The sequence below is a fragment of the Erinaceus europaeus genome, chromosome 8 (assembly GCF_950295315.1).
Source record: "Erinaceus europaeus chromosome 8, mEriEur2.1, whole genome shotgun sequence".
NCBI classification, from domain to species: Eukaryota; Metazoa; Chordata; class Mammalia; order Eulipotyphla; family Erinaceidae; genus Erinaceus; species Erinaceus europaeus.
The window spans coordinates 62592361-62613071 of NC_080169.1; the positions used below are offsets into that span (position 1 = coordinate 62592361).

Consider the following 20711-nt stretch of genomic DNA (forward strand, 5'->3'; position numbering starts at 1 on the left):
AAACTAACTACCTTGTAAGTGACTTAATGCACAGTAATAAGCATATTTTGCTGATTATGTTTATGTCTTAGCAATAGATTTTTAAATTAAAGGAGAAATAAGGTATATCATGCTAGAGTATTAAGGGAAAGTGTCTTCATATCTTCATCTCTCTTGAAAAACAACAACAACAACAAAAACAACATGTTTTTTTTAAACTAGATGCAGTGCCCAGATGGAAAAATATTTTACAAAGTGAATATTGAATTCAGAAGAATATTCATTGTAGAATAAATATGCTGCATTTGTTTGTTTCTTACATTTATACTTAAATTTTCTAAGAAAAATTAGTAACTGCAATTAAGATTATTATATCATCTTAAATTAATCAGTGTGCTGAAAAATGAACTGAAATGCCAATGACATGAACCAGTTCTTTAAATATAAAAGATAAAGCATCACTGTATTTCTAAATGAGAGGTGTATTTTAAGTACAAAGAAACGTTAGTTTCTTTCTTTTTTTTTTGATTTATGAATTATTTAAAGAAAGACTTCAGTCTTTTCTCTAGGTTATACATTTAAATCTAATTATTTTTTATGGTTGTCTATTATTTAGGGCTAACCTAAAGTTATCACCCTGTGTTATATCCTCATCAATGGGCTTATTCAGCTTTATGATTCTCTGTAGTACATTTACAAAGTGCACTTTATAGTGCTTTTCTAGTTCTCTATAAACAAGGAAATAATCTGTACCACTATTTTTCAAATTATTGCCATTCAGACCATTACTTCATTTTCAATAAAAAGCAGACTGTGCAAATTTACTTCATACACGATCACTTCTAAAGTGTTAATAAGTGTATGTCTGGTAATTCCTGGCAGAAAGAAAGGGGCAGACCCCCCACATGGTGGAATTTGTATAAGGTGTGCTGGAGTACTGAAGAGAACCTCCTTGTCCATTCAACTCTCTTTTATTGGTCCTTGCATATTTTGTTTCATTTTCTTCTAAATAAAAGTAAAAGAGCCTACTAAAAAGGGAAATGTTACCAGTCACTATGAGTTATTAATATTTGAACTTGAGTTAATGCAAGAGGACATAGGAATAATAATGGAACTTAGTAATTCTTACTCATATGCTTTCTTTTTAATTTTTTTAATTATCTTTATTTATTTATTGGATAGAAGCAGCTAGAAGGTGAGAGGAATAGGGAGAGAGAGAGAGATCGAGATCCTCCTGCAGGTAGGGGCTGGGGGCTTGAGCCCAGGTCCTTGCACATTGTAACATATGTGCTCAACCAGGTATGTCACCACCTGGCCCCAATTATATGCTTTCTTAGTTTGTCATTAGGTAAGAAATGCTCTACAAATTGTTGATTAACTTTCTCAGAATTAGCATCTGTAGTTTTATAATAATTGCCTCCTATAGACTGGGGAAAGTATTGTAGTTTCTGCTAGCACTTGATTTTAATTTGTTTTCATGAGCACTGAAGTTCTTGTTAACAAATGTGCTAGGGTTATCCTATATTTTGTTCATTTTAGAGAATACTAAAATTTATCATATTGCTTAATTTTTCATTCAGAACCATACTTAAGTTTTCCCAAAACATGTTTTTGTAGAAATTATCCTAATAATGATATTATCTATATATACTCTTGCTGGTTTATAATCGACATTGCTGTTTTACTACTAATTCATGATTAGAGACTGTAGTCTCTCTTAATCTTCTATTGCTTCATTGTTTTTTAAGTGTCATTTATAACTCTCAGATCATTTCCATTCTTGCCAACTTATATCACATGCCTATCATAGACTTAAATTGTTCTCATAGTATAATCTCTTCCATTTTGGATAAGCACTGGGAAGTGTAGGCTTCATTTCTTAGGCAAGGGGGTTCCAGGTTCAATCTACTGACTGTTTCCTGGGAAAAAAAAAGGAAGGAAGGAAGGAAGGAAGGAAGGAAGCTACCTCAGGAGACAGCATAATGGTTATGCAAAAAACTTCAATGCCTTAGGCTCTGTAGGCACAGATTCAACCCCCAGCACTACCATCAGCCAGACCTGAGCTTTGCTCTGGCCTCTCCTTTCTTTTCTCTTTTTTTCTCTCTCTCTTTCTTTCTGTACCTCTGAATCTCTCCATAATAAATAAATAATAATTTTTAAATCTCTCCATAATAAATAGATAATAATTTTTAAATCTCTCCATAATAAATAGATAATAATTTTTTAAGATTACAAGGATTCTTCTTCTTCTAGTGTTTGCCCTTCTTCTGTAGCCAGTCAACAGCGTCAGGTTGAGCCTGATGTAAAGTTTCGAGACCTCCTTTGAATCTGGAGAGGTGGCAGTCGTTGACTATGTGGGTCATAGTCTGTCTGTAGCCGCAGGGGCAGTTCGGGTCGTCTCTGGCTCCCCAGCGGTGGAACATAGCGGGCACCGGCCATGGCTTGTTCGATAGCGATTGAGGAGGGCCCAATCATAACGTGCTAGGTCAAAGCCGGGTTGACGCTTGCAGGGGTCTGTGATGAGGTGTTTGTTCTTTACCTCAGCTGACTGCCAACTCTGTTTCCAAGAGTCTGGAACAGAGAAGTTCAGTGTAGGCGTAGGAGACCAGATTGGATGATGAGACGTCAAGCGTTGGACAGGGTGGGCGAAAATATACGCGTATATCTGGTCGAGCGTAGACGTGGGAAATGAACTTAGATGATGCCGCCCGACGAATATCTGGTGGGGCGATGTTGCTGAGAACTGGCAGCCATGGAACCGGGGTGGAATGGATGGTTCCAGACAAGGATAAAATTAATTAACAAGTACATGCCTATGTGACTATAGCACATTATCGTTTTACAAATATAGTAATATATTCTTGTCAATTATTAGTACTTCTGATAAAATATATATATATATACATATATATATATATATATATATATATATATATGTATATATATTTATTTATGGAACTGACTTTAAAAAAACTTTCCTATGGTTGGGGCCGGACAGTGGTGCACCTCTTTAAGTGCACATATTGCCAAGCACAATGAACCAGGTCCAAGGCTTAGCTCCTCACCTGTAGGGGGTCCACTTTAGGAGCAGTGAAGCTAGCCAGCAGGTGTCTGTCTTATTCTCCCTCTACTTCCTTGTCCTTTCTCAATTCCTTTGTCCTATTTAATTTAAAAGAAAATAAAAAGGAAAAAAAATGGTCACCAGGAGCAGTGGATTTATAGTGCTGCACACGGAGTCCCAGCAATAACTTTGGTGGCAATACAGATTTAAAAATTTAAAAAGTATATATCCTATTATTGCTTGTTAAAACATCATAGGTTTTATTTGTTTTGCATTAAGTTGGAATTTGAAAGGATTTCCAGGTATTACTTAACCTAGATTTATTGAAAATTTTGAAAGAAAAGGCAGACTATAATCAGTCAAAAGAAAGAAGAAAATGAATACTTTATATAATGAATAGTTTATATAACTATTTTGCTTTCTCTGACAGTATTTACATAAGAGTGTTATAGAAATTTTCTTTTAATTTTTTTCTAGAGTTATATTTATTTATTGATTTAAAGAAACATAGCATCATTCTGGCACATACCATGTTGGGCATTGAACTCAGGGCCTCGTGATTGTAACTCTACTCCAACAACTCTGTCAAAAGTAATATTCTCTCTTTTTCAATATATATATATATATTTTTTCTTTTGTTGCCCTTATTGTTTTTTATTATTGTTATAGTTTTATTGTTGTTGTTATTGTTGTCGTAGTTGTTAGGACAGAGAGAAATGGAGAGAGAAGGTGAAGACAGAGAGGGGGAGAGGAAGATAAGACACCTGCAGACCTGCTTCACCGCCTGTGAAGCGATTCCCCTGTAGGTGAGGAGCCTGGGCATCACTGGGTTCCTTACGCTGGTCCTTGCGTTTTGCGCCAAGTTTGTTTGACCCGCTAAGCTACCGCCGGACTTCCACACTCTCTCTATCTCTTTCTACTTTTATTAAATGCAGCACAACTTGCTTTGTAATCTCAGTAGTAAGGATAGCCTTTAATTCTGTATAGGTGAATTTCTTTGTTGCTAGTGACAGTGCTCTTTGGTGGAAGAAGACAAAGACTGGGGTTGAGAGTGTTTGGCAGAAAATTAAATTTTTTACAGATGTATCAACAACTGTGTTTATTCTAAACTATTCATCCTACCAATAGAAAAAGGAGAAAAGGAAAGTTTCAATGACGATATGTTTAGCTATGTATCTTGCAATCATGGTAAACGTGGAAGAATAAAAGATAAAAAATGAAACTTGAAAAATCAATTGATTTTAAATTAATTAGTATGCTCCATGCACAAATTCTCCTTCCAGTATGATTTTTTTTTTGCAATGATACATTGTTTAGTTTTCTAGAAAAGCATACAGAACAAGCAAATTTTCAGTTCACAGCAGTGTAACAACTCAGTAATAATTCCATGATGCCATTAAGTGGAAAAACAAAAATCAGGAATTCTGTTTATTGGTTACAGCCCAATAATGTTAGTTATTATCAAGCAACTTTATTAGCTTTTATGCCTGATGGTCTAAACTTAAGGAAAAATTATTATTTTTAACTAATTATTAAATGACAAAAATTACTTATTTGTGTGTACACCAGTATTCATGCTTATGTGCATGTGGCTCCCTTAGAACTTCTCAAATTTTGGTGACACATTCAACACTGTGACCCTCAATACCTGTTACACATGCATTTTTAGGAGATAACTTGTTTTTTATTTCATCACCTATTAAAAACCCAGTTTCACACAGCTATGATGCCCTTGAAAGGAATGTTGCATTCTCTAGTGATGAAACTGTGATATTCCTTGACTAGTAGCTTGTATAGTATCTGACAGATGTTGAATGTTGATATGTTTACCTGGATTTTTAAAATATTTACTTATTTATTTATTTTCCCTTTTTGTTGCCCTTGTTGTTTAACATTGTTGTGGTTATTGATGTCATTGTTGTTGGATAGGACAGAGAAATGGAGAGAGGAGAGGAAGACAGAGGGGGAGAGAAAGACAGACACCTGCAGACCTACTTCACAGCTTGTGAAGCGACTCACCTGCAGGTGGGGAGCCAGGGGCTCCACCCTGGATCCTAACGCTGGTCCTTTCGCCACGTGGGCTTAACCCGCTGGCCACTGCCTGACTCCCGGAAATTTTAAAGCATTCCATACAACATCTTGTGAATTCACAATGATACTTCAGAGTAATTCCACATAGTTTTAGAGTCACAACTTCAAATTTGTTGATAGTGTTACTCCGAGGCCTTGAATATGAAAAGTACAAAATAAAAATGCTTCTGTCATAGTGAAATGAATGGAAATTGCTATTAATGAACAAAAAAGTGTTGAGTCCTTAATTTTTAATCTGTGGTTTTAGTTTTTCTGTGTGCTTATTGTAAATGTCTTTCATAATTCACAGTATAACTTTCAATAGAACTGGAAAGGTGATGTTATCATACATATGGTCACATAATTATTACTTGTGTCTTGTTATAAAAGTGATAGTAACAGTGTGTGCTAGTACATTTTAAATTTTGTCATGCTATCTTATGAGTTTGACTAAATGTTCCTCAAAGTTTCTAGAAGCTTTTTTTTTTAACAATTCATTTGCGATGCATTGTACTAATAGGAGAGTTTCTATCTTCTTACATGGGTATGCTAACTACAAATAAACCCTGTGTGCTCTAAGTCAAGAAAATTGAACCGATTATACAATTTATTTCATTTTTCCATTTCAGCAACACAGCTGACTATATACACATGGTTCCTTTTCAAAATGAATATGTTATAGAAATGTGCATTTGCTCAACCAAATAACTCATGGGATATTGTCTGCATTTTTAAAGTAAATTAAAGAAATATTTTTAAGATGATATATTTCTGGGTCAATACATCATGAACTTATCAGTGTCCTCAAAGAAGATTCAGAGAATAAAACTATAAAGCTACCTTCAGGTATATTGGACAGAACATAAATTAATTTTAAGTTAAAGAGCAGTAGAAAATGCAGTAGCACAGAGCCATTCTTGCATAACTCAAGCACCATTAACACTGATCATTAATGATGATACCTAGTTCCTGTTACAGACGTTTGTATGATTTTGAATTCAAATTTTGAGTCATTCATTTCCCAGTTATTTTTTAATTCAAATATCCTATAGCTGTCCTGATAGTTTATATAACTATTTTTTCTGCATATGGCACTGTGTCAGGTTTGTTTATTTTTTGTTATTATTTTCTTTTTTCTCTTTTCTCTTTCTACTTTATTTGATAAGGCACAGAGAAATTGAGAGTGGAGACTGGAGATAGGTAGGAAGAGAGGGAGGTAGAAACCTATAGGCCTGCTTCACCATTTGTGAAATGTTCTTTCTACAGATGGAGAGCATGGGATTAAACTTGTGTCCTTGAACATGTGCCGGTGTGCCATCTTCCAAGCCCCTCATTACACATAATAAATTGAACGTGTCTTATACACTATTGTAAAAACTCATGGGGACAGTGGCCTTTGATGTGACACAAATAGAGCACTGAACTTACATGAAGTCCTGAACTGGATCCCTAGCACTGTGTATAGCAGAAGATGCTCTGGTTCTCTCTCTTATAAACAAATGAACAGACTTATTTGTTACTCAGTCATTTCAGTGAAAACAAACAAACAAAAAACAACAACACAGAAATAGCTGAGTAGAAAAGAAAGCTTTAATTGTTTAGAAAGCATCATAAGTTGAAAAGTATGTCTAGATAGCATAGGCTGTAGAACAAGTTTCAAAAGGAGGGAGTGAGGAAGTGGTAGCCAGATCTGATGTCATGAGATGAGTTAGTGTGATATGGCAAGCTATTCATATTTGAAAGTTTTCCAGGATTGGCATGTATGTTTATTAGAAAAAAAGGTGGCTGTTTATAGTTGAGGAAAACACAACGATTGCACATCACATGCACATACACATAAAAAAGCAGAGAAACATTAGAGAGGGTACAGTTGTTAGTATTGGCATTAAGAGAGAGGTGCATGACAGATCAATGTAGGTTTCATCATTCAGTGTCCAGTAACCAGTCCAGTTAGGTGTATTTATTCTTTCCAGTACAGTGTCTGCCCAATCAGAGTCAAAAGAATATTTGCTTTCAGGAAGAGGTCACATTTTCCAAAGTGGCAGTGTCAGCAAGTGAATATTTTTTGTTCCCTTTGTCTTCAGAGAGTGTCTCACTTTTGACATGAAGGAAATGGGCAATGTAGTGCAATATTTTTATTATTTTATATTAATACTTTTATTATTGATAACACCAGGTAGTATACTGCAGTGAGAATAAAGTAAGGAATAGAAAGTGAGATTTTGGGGCCGGGAGGTGGCACATTTAGTTGAGTGCACATGTTAGAATGCACAAGAACCCAGGTTTGACCCTCTGGTCCCCACCTGCAGGGGGAAAGCTTTGCAAATGGTGAAACAGTGCTGCAGATGTCTCTCTGTCTCTCTCCTCTCTCTCCTCTCCCCTCTTGATTTCTGACTATCTCTCTCCAACAAAAAATTAAAGATATATTTTTTTAAAAAGTGAGATTTCTATTCTAGTTTCTCTACTCAAATGGAAGTATTCTAGAAGGAGGTTACATATTTGGAAAATAGACTTATGATGCTTTTATTGATATCTCACAATTCAGAGTCTTGGCATACTGCTACTGAGGTTTCAAGTATTATACCCCTCCATTATCTTATAAGAAAATAAATTAAAATAAAGTAAATAAACATTTTAATTATTTTAAATTATTTTAATTATTTTAAATATTTTACTATTTTAAAATAAATATTTTAAAATATTTTAAAATTAAAATAAAGTAAAAAAATGTTGTAACTGTATATTGTCCAGTTACTCCAGTGTTCCTTCCAAAATTTTATTCTTTCTTACATATGTATGCTGACTATCAAAGAGAGGCTGGTTTTCAAAATTTTTTATTATCTTTATTTATTTGATGGAGAAAGTCAGATATCAAGAGGGAAGGAGGTGATAGAGAGGAAGATAGACAGAGAGACACCTGCAAGGCTGCTTTACCACTCTGGAAGTTTTCCCCTGAATATGGAGATTGGGAGCTTGAACCCAGGTCCTTGCGCATTGTAACATATGTGCTCCAAAAGGTTGATTTTTAATTGCCATTTCTCTCAACTTTGAAATGATAATCAATGAACTCTATTGAAACAGGGATTCACTTTTTATTTATTTATTTATTTTGCCTCCAGGCACTCATTCAGCACCAATCTACCAGAGTAGGTTGACTCAGCCTCCCTTCAGAGGGTGGGGCAGTTTCTACCATTTGTCATTCCCCATTGAGGGCAAGGTTCTGTAGAAGCCCATTAGAGGGTCCACTATGTTGTTCCTGATAGAGATGACCAGTGACAGTGGAAAGAGTGATCTGTTAGAGGTCTAGGCTCATCAGGTCTATGTGGGAATCCCAGGATTCCGTGACTAGGGCTCCAGGTGATGGGGTGGCCTGATAGTGACCAAAAGGGCCATCATTAACATGTGCTGGTCTCTTGCCATTATCCAGCTTTTGTAGTCCATACTTTGTCTGGCAAGGTTAGCATTGGAGTAATTGAGGGAAGTACAATAGGATGCAGGTGAGGAAGGTATATAGGGCTAAGTAGAAACTATTTGATTCAGGAGTAGGGTGGTAGCGCAGTGGGTTAAGCGCACGTGGAGCAAAGCACAAGGACCAGCGTAAGGATCCCGGTTTGAGCCCCCCCCTCCCCACTTTCAGGGGAGTCCCTTCACAGGTGGTGAAGCAGGTCTTCAGGTGTCTGTCTTTCTCTCCCCCTCTCTGTCTTCCCCTCCTCTCTCCATGTCTCTCTGTGCTATCTAACAATAACAATATCAGTGATAACAACAATAAAAAACAAGGTCAGCAAAATGAATAAATATAAAAAATAAAAAAAACAAATGAAAAAAAGAAACTATTTGATTAAGTCCCACAGTACTTAATTTTTTTTTTAAAGTGTCTTTTTCAGGTCTTTCTACTCTAGCAGGCATTTTTAAAAATATTTATTATTTATCCCCTTTTGTTGCTCTTGTTTTATTGTTGTAGTTATTATTGTTGTCATCGTTGTTGGATAGGACAGAGAGAAATGAAGAGAGTAGGGGAAGACAGAGAGGGGGAGAGGAAGATAGACACCTGCAGACCTGCTTCCCTGCCTATGAAGCGACCCTCTGCAGGTGGGGAGCAGGGGGCTCAAACCAGGATCCTTATGCTGGTCCTTGCGCTTCGCGCCATGTGTGCTTAACCTTCGCTCCATGTGCGCTTAACCTACTGAGCTACCACCCGACTCCCTCCCAGCAAGCATTTCTGATGAGAGTTACTATCCAAATAGGGATGTATGCTCAATGTGTAAAATACACTGATCATTTCAAAGACCTGTAATATAAAATACAAATTTGATCAATTTTCCATTCAGTGAGTAGATGTGAAAATGATGACTTTAGTAATACTGGTTTCAATAAAATTTATTATAAAATTTTCTTAGTTTTAATTCTTCTTTTATGCCTATAATTTTGAAAATTACATGTGTCTCCCATTATATTTTATGAGACACCACTATTATATATTTCAGAACCAGATTATGTTACATATGTACTCAATTTTGTTTTATTTACTTCAACTTATCTTGAAATTACTATAATAAAATTATTAACATTCACTTTAAAGCTTAGATTTAAGGTATTCCTGCTCATTGTTTTATGCATAAGACATAACTAAACACAAGCAAACACCTAACTGTCATAAGATAGTTATATAGGTACTTATTTCTGTGAATAGTTTATTTCCAAGGTGATCTTAATGGCAATTATTATTTTTTTCTTATGGATACTAGGTTATGAAAGGAAGGTTTAACTGCAAATCAGAGAATAGGTTAGCAAACTGTAGACTTCTGGTAGTATTTGTCATTCCTACAGGAAGTGTTTAATTGATGAGGATAACACAAGAGAGATATTCATGAAAAAAAAGTATAAATAAGATGAGCTGTAGTTATTTTGAGAAACTATCACTCAACCAAAAAGAGAAAAGGTTATTACATTCACATCATATTGCTTGTCTGGGAATCTTTCTGGTAAGAAAGGAGAGGGAGCCATAAAATTAAAATAAACATTGACAGGATTTTCAGACACTAAGGATTGCCATCCCTCTTCCCTTTCTTATGAAGAACTTCTTTCTGGAATCTCTAAAACCAAACAAATATCAAAATTCCTTTTTCTAAAAGCTGTGTACATCCTGCTCTCTGTGCAAATCATTGCCATGGAGAATGATAAATAGAGCTAAGACCACCATGGGATAGTTAGATTCCTTATTTCCCTGATGTAGTTTATCTCTTTCACAAATAAATTATGACATCTTCAGAAAGCTCTTATTATAGTGTTTTAAATAGAGTTGTAATTTCATCCTTGAGACAAGAGTTTTGAATTTTAAAACAATAAAATGTTTGTGGACTTAAGCCTAGTTGGTTATGCAGTTGTAGACACAACTAAGCATATTCTCAACATTTTCCTAGATATATTTTATTTAAAAACATGTTTTGTCGATGAAAAAAGACTCCTTAAAGTTTAAGTTAATGTTTTAATATATTTTAATTTATTTATTTATTGGATAGAGACAGCCAGAAATCAAGAGGGAGGGAAGGTGATAGAGAGGGAGAGAGCAGAGAGACACCTGCAGCCCTTCACTACTCATAAAGCTTTCCCCCTGCAGGTGGGAACCGGGGGCTTGAACCTGGGTCCCTGCATGTTAGAACACATGTGCTCAGCCAGGTGCACCATCACCTGGCCCCCTATGCTTTATTAATACTAAGATTGGGTGGAGCACCTGGCAATTGTGTTTTTAATTGATATTAGTTCATCATTGTTCAGAAATTAATATATAACTAAACCAATCAAATATATTGTCAACTTCCATATAATTCACAGAAACACATGTTCTTCTTGTGTATTTTTTTTGGGGGGGAGAGTAGGGGTCTGCTAAATTTGCATAGTACTTTAATATATTACAGTTCCATTTAAACTCACTTTAACTTTATTCTTTCTCTTTGAGTGCAAAGTGCATTACATATATCATAAGTTAATCTGGAGAAATTTAAATTTATTCTAGTAAGGTCTTTCAATAGTGACTTTGTAAACTAGGCCCTTGTTTATTCTGTGTGTGGCCACTTTGGTTACTATAGTAGGGGTTATACACACAGCTTTTTCCCAGATTTATGAGACTTGGCAAAAACCTTGAGAAAATACAGCCTAGTTTCTCTCAATAGAAAACATTATTAGAACTAAATAAACATTAATTTAGGTAAACCAGTGCTACTCAGCTCAACAGGAGCACACTCTTAGATGTGTAGAATACGTGGGAGGAAATTGCTGTATGGAGATCACAAAGAAGGTACTTTGTTCTTCGAAAGCTTTCATGCTCATTCTTGAAGGGTAGTGCCGTGTAGTGCCGTGCTGCCGTAAAGGTTTGTATCATGTACTCCCTGAGGAGAAAGATTAGGAAGACAGTCAATCTTTCTGAAAATTAGCACAAAATCCCCAATTGCATAGTGATTAATTTTCTGACTTCTATCAAGGGCTTGGAGAAATAGGCATACTCTGCAATAAACATGTGGTTTTCAAATAATGCATTAACTCTTGATAACACTGAAATTTATGAAGATGTTAAAGAATTTTTAAAAAAGATAATTTGAAGCTATATTTCCTTGACAGGCTAATGTAATGAGGAAGGAAAATGTGGGATGGTTTGCTCTATTGATAATAAAAGATAAAGACACAGTAGCAAGATATAATGGGTTCCATTGACTTGGATCCTGAGTGGGACAGATTGGATATAAAGTACAGTCTGGAGGCAACCCTTAAAGTTTGAATGTTAATTTGATATAAATAAGTGAAAGCTTATTGACAGGAAAATTGAGATACTTGATTTTTAAGGAGCTTATGAAAGAAAACATTTCATATAATATTTTTGTGATAATATATATGTATGCATATGAATAGAAAAATATGTAAGAACAGTATTTTAACAGTGATGTTCTCTTGTTCTTCTTTACTTTGCCACAGGGTGTATCTGTGAGTCTTTGACTACAAGACTCCCATGCTCTTAATGGTCTTTTTTTTTTTTTTTTTGACAGAGAGTGAGAGTGACCGATAGTAAGGTAGAGAGAGGGGAAGAGAGGTAGAGAGAAGAGAAGATACCTGATGCACTGTTCTACTACTTTTGAAGCTTCCACCATGCAAGTGGTGACTAGGGGCTTGAATTTCCCACATCTGTCATCTCCCTAGCCCTGAATTTCTCTTTCATGCCTATTATGAATAGTTTGATGAATGTATTATTTTTTTCTGTTGCTGTTGTAGTGTGAGAACATACTTTTTTTTTTGTAATACTTTCTTTCTGTTACTAATAAAAGAACTTGTGATTGTGTTACCTGGTTGTGTTTATACAACGATAGTATATATTGTAATGGGCTATAAAGATACCTTGGAAGTTAATCAGTGTGGTAAGTATTATGTTTATTGTAGTGTTTAATCTCATAGGTTGCTTTCAGGATATGAGATTTGATTGCAAATGAGTTTGCTGCAAAGAACCAAACTATGACTTTGCTACAAAATAAATCCTTTTACAGTGTGACTTCAGTTGAAACAGATTCTTGTTCTGAGAGTCCTAAGTGCATTATAAAGTTTGCCACTTTCTCTTTTTGACCCTGAGCCTGAAATCTGATATGCTAGTGGATCCAAGTTATTGTCCAAGTTATTGGGAGATGATGTCATGGCTGGAAAAAGGACCAGAAAGCTGGATCAGGGAAGAGAGTAGCTCCCTAATATGGGAAAGGGGCATAAATATTGTTAACTGTAAACCCCATTGATTTGATGAGATCTGGGGCTTATAACCAGCTTAGGAGCCTATGTGACCTCTGCATCCTTCTAGATCTGAGCTCACATTCTGTGGTCATGAGTAGGAACATTGCATGCTGCTCCAATATCAAACCATCTTCCTCAGGTGTAGCATAGAGTATGCTGTCCATCCTCTCTTCGGAGGATGGAACATTATTCTCTACCATTGTTGATCCAAGTTGAGGGCAAGGTCCTATGGGGGCCCACAAAGGGGTCTGTTTTGTTGTTCCTGATAGAAATGACCAGTAACAATGGAGAAAGGGATTTATTTGAGTTCTAGGCCCATTAAGTCTGTTTGGGAATCTCAGGACTCCCCGATTAGGGCCCCAGCTGGTGGAATGGCTTGATAGTGACTGAAGAGTCATCATTAAAGTATGTCAGTCTTGCCCTTATTCAGCTTTTGCCACATACAGGAAAGAAAAATCACAAAATACTGCTATAAATAAGTGAATTTCAACTTCTTTTACTCCACCCCTAGTCATATGCACTGAACATTAGCACTTTCCCTCAGGAAACTTCTTGAAATTTAAGATTAAATAAATTTGGCTCTTAATGAGGGATCTGCTGTAATCAGAAACTATGAAGAATGCATTTGTGTCTTGCAAGTTGAGCCTGTAGACTTCATAGGAAAAAAAATGATATATGGCTAAATCAGAAAGTAAGAAACAAAAACTGTGCTATAATAAATTGGACCAAATTGTGTTCTGATGTTTGAAATTATGATGATGAAGAATGTCTAAACTTTGTCTTAAATGTGAGTCATCTTGCATGCACTTAAATAGTAAGTTACCTAAATGAGCATCTTCACTAGTTTTCTTTAAAAGCTAAGTGAACTCTAATTTACAAAGAAAACTTTTGCCAGTATTTCTATTAATATTTATTTGTAGAGCTTAAATCTTAACTTAAATTGCATGATTTTAAATGTTGGGTTTTTATTTATTTATTTATTTGTTGCCTCCGGGGTTATAGTTGGGGCCCACTGCCTGCACTGTGAATCCACTGCTCCTGCAACCATTTTTCTTTTCTTTCTTTTCTTAGATAGGACAGAGAGAAATTGAGAGGGCAAGGGAAGATAGAGGGGGAGAAAGAAAGACAGACACCTGAAAAACCTGCTTCACCACTTGTGAAGTGAACCCCGCAGATGGGGAGCCATTTGCTCCAACCTGGATCTTTAAGCTTTCTTTGTACAATGTGCACTAAACTTCATGTGCCACTACCAGGCAACCTCAAATGCTGTGTTTGTATATTCTGCTACATTAAAAGATTTCCTTAATTCAGGGAGAAGAGGAAGTTCAATGCTTTTATTTAGTGAATCTGTGTGTATTTCATAAAATTGTTTTGAAGTTACAAATGAAAACTAGATGTAAGGCTAATTTTTCCTATATGGCCAAACATTTCCCACAAAAGGCTATGGAACAGTAACCATAAACACCATAGTTCATTTTCACTGATAATCTATGTTTATTTGATCCCATCACAATATATATAGCATTATTTAATAACATTTGATTTTATCTGTCTCATTTGAAAATGGTTCACATAAATTATAGATCCAAATGCTTAGTTATTACTCATCTCAAGATTGATCGAATGTGAGTAGACTTCATTCTTATTTGGATTTCAAGATGAAATATCTCTTTGCTGTATTCTGCAAAGACATAATTTGCAATACTTTTTTTCAATCTGCATGTCAAGCCAGATATCATTTTTTTATAATTATCTCATGAAAATATAAGTTTTATGATCCTGCCTGCTAAATTTAGAGGAATAATTTCCAATGTAAAAAATAACTCAGAAGCTTTTTTTTTTTTTTTTACTTTAAAAAAGAAAACTAGCATAAGGATCCCGGTTCGAGTCCCCAGCTCCCTACCTGCAGGGGAGTCTCTTCACAGGCGGTGAAGCAGGTCTGCAGGTATCTATCTTTCTCTCCTCCTCTCTGTCTTCCTCTCCTCTCTCCATTTCTCTCTATCCAACAATGATGACATCAATAACAACAACAATAATAACTACAACAATAAAAAAAGAAAACTATTCTCCTTCTGGTTGAAATTCATGAAATAAGAATTTGCTCTAACAGTATACACACAAGTACAAAGTTCCAAGTTAGGACAAATTTGCTGCTTTGAATGGAGATAGTCTATTTAAAAATAGTGCATTTCAAATGTTCACAATAACAGTGCTTTAAAAAAACCGCTATTGAGGAAATTTTAATATATAAGATGGCTGTTTTCACAGAGGCACAAGTTCAAATTTCCCCAAATTATGTATATTATCACTCATGATCAAATTATCCTTTTCCAGCATGAGACACGGGGTCTTTCTTCAACCCCCTTTCTGACTGTATCCACCTCTCACCTTTGAAACAATGGAATGGAAATGCTGAAATAGGCTATAGATTGAAACAGGTAAACTTAATACATTGCCCATGTAACTTTTCCATGCCACATTTTTATCTCTTCCATTGTCTTTCTCTGACAGTTCTCCTATTTTACTTTACTCCTACTTTATTTAACTAATTATATATTTTTCCTAGTCTCGGTGCTGGTTTCACTCTCTTCACCCAGAGTTTAGAACAATGCAATGTTCCAGGAACCAGAGTTTGTACCTATTCTCTTTTCTACCTACAGCTCTATCCTTGGCAATCTCATTTCATAAATGCTATCTGCATGCTTATAATCATCAAGTGTACCAAAGCTGTGCTTCTTTCCCTGCTCCATAAATTTGCATTCTGACTTTAATCAAGCTGTCTTCTCAATGTTGCTAGATAGATACACAGCAGGTATAGTTAATATATGCAAATCCCCCCCAACTTGATCTTGCAGCTAACTTTCTCTAGATCATTCTTCATAACCCATATCCAGCTTTTCAGTGAATGCTAATAGCTCCATCTTTAGAACAAATGTAAGTCTGACCATCACTGTTTGTTTGTTTTTCTACCTCTAGAACAAAATTCTGATGTTTTAGCCACAAAACTTTCATCTTCGCCAGATCGTTACTCAAATTTAACTTTTCATTGAAGTCTTTCCTAAACAGCATCTTTAAATTTGCAGACCTTAGCCAGCAGCATCATGTCTTCTTTTCCCAACACATTTTTCATGATTTGTGCAGTAATTAGTTCTCAGTATTTATTGCTCTGTTGTACTCATGCTTATAGAAAATAAGCTCCTTTGGGTGGGGGAAATGATCTTTTTTAGTCTTATGTTTTATGTTTAACACAAAGAGGAGTTTTGTCATATTTTAAAAGGTCTATAAATAGTGATTGAATGAATTTTAAACCAACAGCATTACAGTAGAAAATATTCTTTCATATTGTCCCTCACATTTTATGATTCCACGATTTCCTTTTTATTTTCCTTCCCCTGTTGCCTGCTTTCTTTGCAACAAAACGTACTATTCTTTTTTCTTTTTTTTTACTTGCCTCCAGGGTTATTGCTGGGGCTTGCTGCCAGCACTATGAATCCACCACTCCTGGAGAGCATTTTCTCTCCCCCCCCCCCACCATTTTATTGCACAGGACAGAGAGAAATTAAGAGGTTTAGGGGAGTTAAAGAGGGAGAAAGAAAGATAGACACACCTGCAGACTTTCTTCACCAATTCATGAAAATGTCTCTGCTGCAGGTGGGGAGAAGGAGGTCAAACCCGGGTCCTTTCTCCAGTCCTTGGGTATAATACTATGTGCACTTACCTTGGTGTGCCACCAAAAATTTAACTTCTTGGGGCTGCAACATAGCTCACTCAGTTAGGTGTCTGCATTATCATGTTTAAGATTAAGACTTGAGTCCCAGCACTACACGGGGTATTGTGAAGATGTTCTGTTATCTCCCCCTCTTTATCTGATGAAAAGAATTATCTAAAGCAGTGAAATCTTGCTAGAAGAAGACCCAGGACTCTAATTAATGTTGGAAATTCATAATGAAAACCTCTTTCTTCGAAATGATGGTCAAATGTATGTTTATAACATTACGTTTTCTATTTAAGATTATTTAATTATTATGCACACACACACAGGATGTCAGTTATGGTTGCTACTAAGAAGAATGAAGAATGCTAAGAGGGTAAACAGGAATATAGCTTTGTACCTAAGATTCATTCCTTCTAATATAATTGGTTGATTTCTTATCTAATGAGAACTTTTTTTTTTTGTTTTGACTTTGAGCCTAGTCAGATTCCTTGGACTAATTTGCTAGAGAGAGAGAGAGAATGTGTGTGTGTGTGTGTGTGTGTGTGTATGTGTGCTTTAGAGTTATCTAGTATTTTTTTTTGCCAAGATTAGAGGTGCACACTATCCAGTACTATACAAGATAATATGACTGTAAGTGAATGTGGTAGGAATAAATGTACTGTAGTGATCCTGATGGTAGGTGAATGTTTTGATCTGGAGTTTGTCCAGAAATGCTTTTTAGATGAGATTTACTCTGGGAGGGCAGAGCATCATACATGGAGAGATGGAAATAAGCATGACTTGGATGGCATGTGTTCATTACCATCCTGACAGGAACAGGGAGTGCACATTGGAGAACAGAGAAAGAAAGTAATTTATATAAGGAAGAAACTGCCTTGCCATGCGAGGGAGTTTATATTTTAAATTAGAGATGGTATTATGAAAGCAAACACTTTAAGAAAACAAATCTGGAAACACCGGGCACTCCCAGGATTGAAGTCTATGGGGAGAGTCCATGATATCAATTTTAATAGTCCAGGGATAAAGTCAAAGCACTTTGGGCTCCATTAGTGGCCCGAGAGTAAAGTAGAAAAAAAAAAAAACCCAAAGATAAAATAACATGGGTAATATTAAAAGACATCACTAACAATGATGGCAACTTTGGTAAAGAACAGATATTTCTTTGTCTTCTGTTTGGTAAGTATATTTTGTATTTACTTCTCTATTTGATAAAAAGAAAATAAATCTGAAAGCAAACTTTCTAAAACTGACTTTTTTTGCCTTTCTGTCAATTGAAGTTTGTTTGTTTGTTTGTTTGTTTTTATTAAAGAAAGGATTAATTAACAAAACAATAGGGTAGGAGGGGTACAACTCCACACAATTCCCACCACCCAATCTCCATATCCCACCCCCTCCCCCGATAGCTTTCCCATTCTCTATCCCTCTGGGAGCATGGACCCAGGGTCATTGAGGGTTGCAGAAGGTAGAAGGTCTGGCTTCTGTAATTGCTTCCTCGCTGAACATGGGCGTTGACTGGTCGCTCCATACTCCCAGTCTGCCTCTCTCTTTCCCTAGTAGGGTGGGTCTCTGGGGAAGCTGAGCTCCAGGACACATTGGTGGTGTCTTCAATCCAGGGAAGTCTGGCCGGCATCCTGATGACACCTGGAACCTGGTGACTGAAAAGAGAGTTAACATACAAAGCCAAACAAATTGTTGAGCAATCATGGACCCAAAGCTTGGAAAAGTGGAGAGGAAGTATTAGGGAGGTACTCACTGCAAACTCTAGTATACTTCTGCTTTCTTACTTTGGTGCCATACTCCAAACTCAGTCAATTTCTGCTTTGCGTTTCTACTTCTTTTTTTTTTTTTTAACATGCATAACATTCCCCAGATTCCCATTTAGTAATACAACCCCCACTATTTCATTCATCATTTTTCATGGACCTGTATTCTCCCCACCCACCCACCCACCCCAGAGTCTTTTACTTTGGTGTAATACTCCAATTCCATTTCAGGTTCGACTTGTGTTTTCTTTTCTAATCTTGTTTTTCAACTTCAGCCTGAGAGTGAGATCATCCCATATTCATCCTTCTGTTTCTGACTTATTTCACTCAACATGATTTTTTCAAGGTCCATCCAAGATCGGCTGAAAACGGTGAAGTCACCTTTTTTTACAGCTGAGTAGTATTCCATTGTGTATATATACCACAACTTGCTCAGCCACTCATCTGTTGTTGGACACCTGGGTTGCTTCCAGGTTTTGGCTATTACAAATTGTGCTGCCAAGAACATATGTGTACACAGATCTTTTTGGATGGATGTATTGGGTTCCTTAGGATATATCCCTAGGAGGGGAATTGCAGGGTCATAGGGTAGGTCCATTTCTAGCCTTCTGAGAGTTCTCCAGACTGTTCTCCACAGAGGTTGGACCAATTGACATTCCTACCAGCAGTGCAGGAGGGTTCCTTTGACCCCACACCCTCTCCAGCATTTGCTGCTGTTACCTTTTCTGATGTGTGACATTCTCACAGGAGTGAAGTGATATCTCATTGTTGTCTTGATTTGCATTTCTCTGACAATCAGAGACTTGTAGCATTTTTTCATGTGTTTCTCGGCCTTTTGGATCTCTTCTGTGGTGAATATTCTGTCCAATTCCTCCCCCCATTTTTGGATGGGGTTATTTGTTGTCTTGTTGTTGAGTCTGGTAAGCTCTTTATATATGTTGGTTATTAAACTCTTATCTGATGTATGGCATGTAAAGATCTTCTCCCATTCTGTGAGGGGTCTCTTGATTTGGGTAGTGGTTTCTTTTGCTGTGAAGAAGCTTTTTAATTTGATGTAGTCCCATAGGTTTATATTTGCCTTAGTCTTCCTTGTAATTGGATTCGTTTCATTGAAAATGTCTTTAAAATTTATGTGGAAAAAAGTTCTTCCAATATTTTCCTCTAAGTATCTGATAGTTTCTGGTCTAACATCCAAGTCCTTGATCCACTTGGAATTTACTTTTGTATTTGGTGAAATACAGTGATTCAGCTTCATTCTTCTGCATGTTTCAACCCATTGTTTCCAACACCATTTGTTGAAGAGACTCTGCTTCCCCCATATAATAGTCTGGGCCCCTTTGTCAAAGATTAGATGTCCATACGTGTGGGGCCTCATTTCTGGGCTCTCAGTTCTATTCCACTGGTCAGTGTGTCTGTTCATGTTCCAGTACCAAGCAGTTTTGATGACAATGGCCCTATAATATAGTTTGAGATCTGGCAGTGTGATGCCTCCGGTTCTGTTCTTTTTTCTCAAGATTGTTTTGGCAATTCTAGGTCTTTTCTGGTTCCAGATAAACATTTGTAGCATTTGTTCTATTCTCCTAAAAAATGTGCTTGGGATCTTGATGGGGATAGCATTAAATTTGTAGATGGCTCTGGGTAATATATTCATTTTGATGATGTTAATTCTTCCAACCCATGAGCATGGAATATCTTTCCACTTCTTTGTGTCTTTTTCAATTTCTTTGAGTAGTGACTCATAATTTTCAGTATACAAGTCTTTCACTTCTTTGGTTAGGTTTATTCCTAGATATTTTATTGTTTTTGTTGCTATAGAAAAAGGAACTGATTTCTGGATTTCAATTTCTTCTAACTTAGTGTTTGCATAGAGGAATGCCACTGACTTTTGAATGTTAATTTTATAGCCTGACACATTACTGTATTGCCTGATGATTTCCAAAAGCTTCTTGCTAGATTCCTTAGGTTTTTCCATGTATACTATCATGTCATCTGCAAATAAGGAGAGTTTGACTTCTTCTCTTCCAATCTGTATTCCTTTAATTCCTTGCTCCTGCCTGATTGCTATGGCAAGAACTTCCAACACTATGTTGAATAGTAATGGTGATAGTGGGCAGCCCTGTCTAGTACCTGATCTGAGTGGAAATGCTTCCAGTTTTTCACCATTGAGTATGATGTTGGCTATAGGTTTGCTATATATAGACTCCACTATCTTCAGGAATTTTCCATCTATTCCTATTTTTTGTAGTGTTTTGATCATAAAGGGATGTTGTATTTTGTCAAAGGCTTTCTCTGCATCTATTGATATGACCATGTGGTTTTTGGTCTTGCTTTTGTTGATGTGGTGGATCACATTGATTGA

The 20711-nt window shown here is 36.2% G+C and overlaps 1 protein-coding gene across 1 annotated transcript in view; it reads left to right on the top strand.

Moving 5' to 3' along the window:
• SEMA3D (semaphorin 3D) overlaps positions 1-20711 on the top strand; it is a 227712-nt gene that overhangs the window by 36834 nt on the left and 170167 nt on the right. The window lies entirely within an intron of this gene.